Source organism: Rosa chinensis, chromosome 1, assembly GCF_002994745.2.
Source record: "Rosa chinensis cultivar Old Blush chromosome 1, RchiOBHm-V2, whole genome shotgun sequence".
Taxonomy (NCBI): domain Eukaryota; kingdom Viridiplantae; phylum Streptophyta; class Magnoliopsida; order Rosales; family Rosaceae; genus Rosa; species Rosa chinensis.
Genome location: NC_037088.1, coordinates 6,236,566 through 6,243,815, shown reverse-complemented (window position 1 = coordinate 6,243,815; position 7,250 = coordinate 6,236,566). Strand labels below are relative to the sequence as shown.

Here is a 7,250-nt window from a genome sequence, read left to right as displayed (position 1 = left end):
TTGTTAAATGGAGATGGAAGGTGAACACGTTATGGCAGCAGCTTTCTTTGGTGAAAATCTGATATTGAATGGTGAATCCTCTATCTTGACACATTCTCCTTTTATAAGGTGCAACTTTTCCTTTTTGCTTTAGGCCTCTGGAACTCCTTAATAACTTAGCACAAAAGAAAGGTGATGTGGCACCCTAAAATTCCAAGGAAACATATGTTGGGCTCTCAAACGGTCCATAATGCTAGATCAATCTTCTCAGAATTTTGCCAAGTCATTCAGGCCTTGAAAACTCGAGCTCTTGGAAACACGTCGCAGATCCGCGTATCGACTGAACTTCCTGTACTTAAACGGCCATATCTCTCTCTAGGAATATCGAAATCACTAACCGTAAAATTCTCCAGAAACTAGACATTCAGGGCTTTCCGTGCATATAAGGCTCGTCTTCTGGTTATCTCTGGATCAGTACAGTTTAATCCTCAAAGTTAGCCATTCCTCAGAGGCTGCTTCAGTTTTTAGGATTGCAAAGCACCTTCAATCCTTTTCCTCTCTTTTTCCTTCTTTTTGTCATCCTTGCTCTTCATACCTATAAACACACTAAACTAAGTAAATAGACTATAAACAAGGAGAACTAAACATAAATATCAAGATTAAGAGGCACAACAATATAGGAAAATATGAGCACATCAGGTTGCAGCAATCATATGTGCGGTAACAAGTAGTTATTTTCAGATTATGATGAATTCTGCAAAGATACTGTAAAGTTGGAAACAATTCCAAGATGACTATTGTAGGGAAGGGCAATATCAAGCTGAAAATTAGAGGCCATGTAAAAATATGTGATATTTTCTACGTCCCAGACTTGAAGAGCAACCTCAACAGCATTGGGCAGTTGCAAGAAAAGAAGTACACAATCATTATGAGGAAGGGCCGCTGCCAAATCATGCATCCAGAGAAAGGGCTAATAGCTCAAGTTACCATGACAACAAACCGTATGTTTCCCTTACACATCCAACATGATATTCAAACTTGCTATACTATGCAAATGTCAAATGTATCATGGCTATGGCATATGCGCTATGGTCACCTTAATTTCAAAGGCTTGAAGACGCTACAACAAAGGAGTTTAGTGACAGGTCTTCCTCATATCACTTGTCCTACTAGAGTTTGTGAAGAGTGTGTAGTTGGGAAGCAACACTGAGACCCGTTTCCGAAAGCAGGAGCATGAAGAGCTAAAAAGTACTGCAGCTTGTTCATTCAGACATCTGTGGTCCTATCAATCCAGTCTCAAATGGGAACAAAAGGTACTTTATTACTTTTACTGATGATTTTAGTAGGAAGACATGGGTATACTTCATGGAGCAGAAGTCTGAGGCTCTTGGTGTGTTTAAAAGTTTTAAGTCTCTAGTGGAGAAAGAGTCTGGGGAGGAAATTAAGATTCTTCGAACTGATCGTGGCGGGGAATATAACTCAAGTGCATTCATGAGTTTCTGCGCTTCCTATGGCATTCACAAACAACTGATAACAGCCTACTCACCATAACAGAATGGCGTGTCCGAAAGAAAGAATCGCACTATTCTAAATATGGAGCAAAGCATGTTGAAGACCAGTGGGATTCCAAAGGAGTTTTGACCTGAGGAGGTGAATTGGAGTGTTCATGTACTTAATCGAAGCCCAACTATTGCTGTGAAAAATGTGACACCTGAAGAAGCATGGAGTAATCATAAACCGGCGGTTGATCACTTTAAAGTGTTTGGATGCATAGCATATTCCCATGTTCCGGTTGAGAGAAGGAGGAAGCTGGATGACAAAGGAGTGAAGTGCATCTTTCTTGGAGTAAGTGAAGAATCTAAAGCTTATAGATTGTTTAATCATATTACCAAGAAAATTATTATTAGTCGTGATGTTGTGTTCGATGAGGAGAGTTCATGGGATTGGAATGGTACTGGATAGCAGCAAGTTCCATTAATTCTTTATGAAGGGAGAGTTGGCAGTGAGACAAATCATGAGTTGCAAGCACCAAATGAAAGCCCATCACCTGTAGCAACAAGAATTCCAAGTGAGGTCCAACCAGTAAGTCCACGTAGTCCAAGAGCCCAACATGAAAGGAAGAGGCCCACTTGGATGATCAATTATGAGAGTGGAGGTGAGCTAACAGATGATGAAGCAATTGCTCATTTAGCCTTGTTTTCTGATTGTGATCCAATAATGTATGAAGGAGTTGCTAAGGAGACAAAGTGGAAAGAAGCTATGGATGCAGAGATGAATTCAATTGAGAAAAATGATGCATGGGAATTGGCAGAACTTCCAAAAGGTCAACAATCCATTGGTGTGAAGTGGGTTTATAAAACAAAGGTGAGGCAAGACGGTGAGGTTGACAATTATAAAGCGAGGCTCGTTGCAAAGGGTTATAAGCAGAAATTTCGTGTTGATTACCAAGAAGTGTTTGCACCAGTAGCAAAGCTTGATATAGAGTTGTTGGTCTTATGTTTGGCTGCTCAGAACTCTTGACCGGTTTATCAGCTTGATGTGAAGTCGGCATTTTTGCACGGGAAGCTGGAAGAAGAAGTGTACATCAATCAATCCCCTAGATATGTAAAGCAAGGCTCAGAAAATCAGGAATATAGACTAAAGAAAACATTATATGGTTTAAAGCAAGCACCAAGGGCTTGGTACAGCTGTATTGATGCTTAATTTGTCAAAGAAGGGTTTTGCAAATGTCCTTATGAACACACACTTTATACTAAGTTAGGAGATGATGGCAGAATACTTGTTGTGTGTTTATATGTGGATGATCTCATATATACCTGTAATGATAGCCTTCTGTTCAATGCTTTCAAGAAGTCCATGATGGAGCATTCGATATGACAGACTTGAGGTTAATGCGTTACTTTCTTGGCATAGAAATTTTGCAGTCATCAGCTGGAATTTTTATCTCACTGAAGAAGTATGCACTTGAGGTTTTACAGAGATTCAAAATGGGGATTGCAATTCGGTTTGTACTCCAACTGAAGTGGGTCTGAAGTTTACAAAGAATGGGTCAGGAAAGAAGGTGAATGCTACACTCTACAAGCAGATAGTTGGAAGTTTGATGTATTTACTACCACAAGGCCATATATTATGTTTGCTATGAGTATGGTTAGTCGGTACATGGAGAAACCTATTGAGGATCATCTGTTAGCGGTGAAGAGGATACTGCGCTACTTGAAAGGTACTGCTGATTTTGAAATTTTTTATAAGAAGCTTCAAAGTCCAAGTTTGTATGGCTTCACAGATAGTGATTATGCGGGTGTTCGCTCAAAACTCGTAGTTTCAAACAGCGGATGATATGGACGATAGAAATACGTCTGGGTTTGTGTTTATGATGGGTTCAGGAGCTATCTCGTGGTCAACAAAGAAGCAACACACTACTACAAATTTCCCCAAAGCACACTGAGTTGAATTAGTCCCTATTGGGACAAAGCACACTGATAATAGTGGCTAATGTCATTAGCCACTATGCAGCTACTAATGAGATATCAGTCCCCTCTATTAGAGGTGCTATTGGGACAATCCACACTATTAAAACAACAGTGGCATACCAAAACCCAATGCAACATAACCTTTTTCTCTCCCACTGTTATTGTATCAGTGTGTTCTCAATGCCACCAACATCAATGGCAAAACTTGGGGATATATTAAAAAAAATAACAATTTGACCCAGCTACAACTACGTATTTCTGTGGAGTTTTCCCTCTTCGAGGCACCCATTGCTTGCATTCACCAGTAAGCCATCCCTCTGCAATGTACCTGATTGATTAACAAATCGGTCAACAACACAATAACAAAATTATATCTGTACTTGTGTGCTTTCTGAAGTTGCAGTGTGGGTTCGATCATAATTACACATTTCATGAAACTGAAAGAAAAAATGAAACATTACAAAGCAAAGCAAAGCGCATTAACGAATACAGACCTGGCCATGTAATCAATCTCATGTCCAAGTTCAGCTTCCTCTTGCAAAGGTTCAACCCTTGAGCTCACCAGTGTTTGATACTTTCTGCTCAAAATCCTGCAAGAAGGTGGAATTTGGGTCTATCTTAAAACTCCAAGATTGATGTACTAAAAAGTCTTTAGTAGGTTAGAACTCTCTAACTGAAAAGTTCCAAAGTGCAGTACATATCTAATTATCTCAAAAGGTGATAGTTTGGAAAGTGAAGAGGGATTTGACTAAAATTAATTGGGACGAATTCCCTTCAATAGAAGGCCAAGGTCATCCATGGTAAAGATGAATTCAGAACAATGTCAAGAGGACTCACTGTGAACTAGAATGGAGTGTGACAATTTAAAATGTTTTAGACAAAAAAGGAAAAAAGGAAAAGAAAACACCATTAACATTTACATAAGACTTACGCATAGGTTTTCGCATTAGGCTGCAACCGCTTGTGGTCTTCAACCATCATACCAAGTAACTCAGCAACATCTTGCACTATACATATCATTTTAAAACAATGAGGGAATGACCAGTATCATAATAGAAACCAAAGAAAATTAAATCTTGAACTTGAAACAACAACTAATTTGTCAAAAATCCACATTATCAGAAAAGAAAAATTGAAAGAACACAGTATAAAACACACCAAAAAAAAATTGAAACAACACTACCTATCATAAGATTCAGCTCTGGTATATGCTTGGATCACCCAATTATGTCTCTGTATTAGGTTTCATGTATTCTGTTTTGTAAAGAAAACTATAAGTATAAACCCTGAAGAACAGAAAACAAAGGCTTTTGAGAAGTATTAAACTTGAAGAAACATAAATACTACCCTGCAGCCAGCAAAATGTAGAAATCATATATAGACACAAGTAACAACAAAGTTTAAAAAACAAAAAAAAACAAAAAAAACAAAGAAACAAACCTTCTCCATACTGCATGTTCTCAAACGTACGCAGCGAAAGCTATTTCACTTCAACACACCAAAAATTTCTTCTGCAAAAAACAGAACAAAGTTACCCTCCATAAGCTTTTACTTTTCTTTAATAACAAAGAATATGACCCAAACCCTTTAAAAAATCACATCTTCATACATTTCTAGACCCAATGAACAAAAACCAGAAAAAGCCCTACACTAATTTCAGTGTGAGCGGAAGCCATTGTGAGGCAAAAATTGAATAAAACTCATAAAGATTGAACCTTTCTTGCCGTGGAGATGCGGGACTCACTGCTGCGGCAATACAATTGTTGGACATATGTTAATAGCCCAAACAAATTAAAAGGAGCTCAGTAGTACTGAACCTAGAAACGCTTATCATTTAAACATACCTGATGCAACTAAGAACTAAACCAAAAAAAAAAGGAAGTTGCTTTTCACTATTGCAGCAAAACTGTGCCCCAAACCAAATAAGAACCTCTACAGAAACATGAACGAATCCATCTGCAAAGTGCTTCTGTAGGCTTTGGCGATGGAAAATCCTAAAACTGTACTAAAATTTGATCAAAGTTATGCACATAGATAGGGGAAGCCCCGTAAATTCTTACGGCATTAGCTATTTAACAACTCTGAAACCCTTTTCCTCCCTAGCATTTTTAAAACCAAACAATAGAAAGAAATTTAGCCCTGCTGAGTACTGACTGTACTATGTTTCTAGATGTTACCCTAATCATTAGAATCAACATAACAACTTTCAACAACTCGCTCTGCATGTGTTTAATCCAAACTATAGCAGCTAAGTTTTCTAGGTGATAATCACACTACAATTTGGAACAATATGCATACTGATTGCTCAAGAATCAAACTTTCCAACCAAGGCAAAACTAAGAAGGAGTTGTAATACCTTGTAAATACCACATTCCCAAATTGCCCTGCACATTCCGGTCACCGGCCTTGGCAGCTTCCCGGTACAACCCAAACACCTTAACCTTGTCGCCTCTCTCCCAGAATATGAGTCTGGCATCGACCATCGCCTTCGTGGACCCAAGCTCGGCAGCCTTCAAGAACATCTTGAGAGCATTGTTGACGTTAGGTTTGAAGTCGCCGCAGCCGTGCTTGAACTGCTTCCTCCAAGTCAAGAACTTCGTGGCCTCCCTGGCCACATCACAATTGAAAGCAGTCACGCAGAAGATTGAAAACACTAGAGAGGAGAGAGATCGAAAATTAGGAGGAGGGGAGAAAAAACTAGATCTTGTTTAGGTCGAGAGAGAGAGAGAGATGAGAGGAGAAACTTCCAGATCTAGATCTAAATGAACTCTGAAGGGGGTATATTGAATGAAGTTTTTTCTCAACATCGGATTAGCTCTTCCATCACTAATCCGACGGCTATAATTAGAATTGGTGGCTCTGCAATAGTATGAAAAATAGCTGAAGAGATAAACAATGCTTTAAAGTAAGAATACTATTTCTTGTTGACACCATTAACAGTGACATAGTGATTAAATAATTAATTACTTGTATGTACTGTATAAATTAGACACTGATGATCAGTGAGAGGGAAAAAAATTCCACTGATGTTTTATATCAGTGTTAAACTATTCATTTTGGGACTGATGACTTTTTAGTGGCTTAAAAAAGGGTGCTAATGAGGAAATTTGTTGTAATGACAAGTAGTGACATTGTCAACCACTGAAGTTGAGTTTGTTGCAGCTGCTTCGAGTTCATGTCAAGCTATTTGGTTACAGAGGATGCTTGGAGTTTTACAAAACCAGCTACAGGGTCCAACCATTATCTATTGTGACAACAGTTCAACTATTAAACTCTCAAAAAACTCAGTTTTACATGGAAGAAGCAAGCACATAGATGTCAGATACCATTTCCTTCGTGATCTCATCAAGGAAGGAGCAATCAAATTGGTGTATTGTCATAGTGATGATCAGGTAGCAGATATTTTGACTAAGCCTCTCAAATCAGCTGCTTTTGTGAAGTTACATGGAGAGCTAGGTATGTGTTCTTGGAAAGAGGCTGTGGATTATGGAGTTTGTAGTGAAGAAGTGAGCTGCTGGAGTTTTCTTTGTAAACTGATGTCTTAGGACTTCAGTTTAAGGGAGAGTGAAAGAGTTTGTTTTCAGTTTAGTTGTTGCGTTATCTTTGGGTAAGTGTGGAAGTCCTATTCTACAGGGAATTGGTTTGTGATGACCAATTCTTTAGGAGTATCCCTTGAGTTTGGGAGTCATAGTTTAGTCATTGTTTTCATGTTGTAGTCATTGCTTTCTTTTCATATAGTTGGTTGTTGTTTTGCTATTTAAGCAAACTGATCAGTCAATAAAGAAGTACTTTGAATTCCAG

The 7,250-nt window shown here is 38.5% G+C and overlaps 1 long non-coding RNA gene across 3 annotated transcripts; it reads right to left on the bottom strand.

Annotated features, from left to right (window-relative positions):
- Window positions 1-231: 231 nt before the first annotated feature.
- Window positions 232-6,324, bottom strand: LOC121051834. Of its 3 annotated transcripts, none has more exons than XR_005807145.1 (8): window positions 5,806-6,324; window positions 4,890-4,960; window positions 4,633-4,735; window positions 4,381-4,456; window positions 3,944-4,039; window positions 2,796-3,777; window positions 2,425-2,544; window positions 232-574 (listed from the first exon to the last, which is right to left on the bottom strand). It is a non-coding gene; the product is annotated as an uncharacterized LOC121051834 (long non-coding RNA). The 3 variants fall into 3 exon arrangements; XR_005807143.1 differs by having other exon boundaries at window positions 235-574; window positions 4,633-4,703; XR_005807144.1 differs by having other exon boundaries at window positions 234-574; window positions 4,381-4,735.
- Window positions 6,325-7,250: the final 926 nt, after the last annotated feature.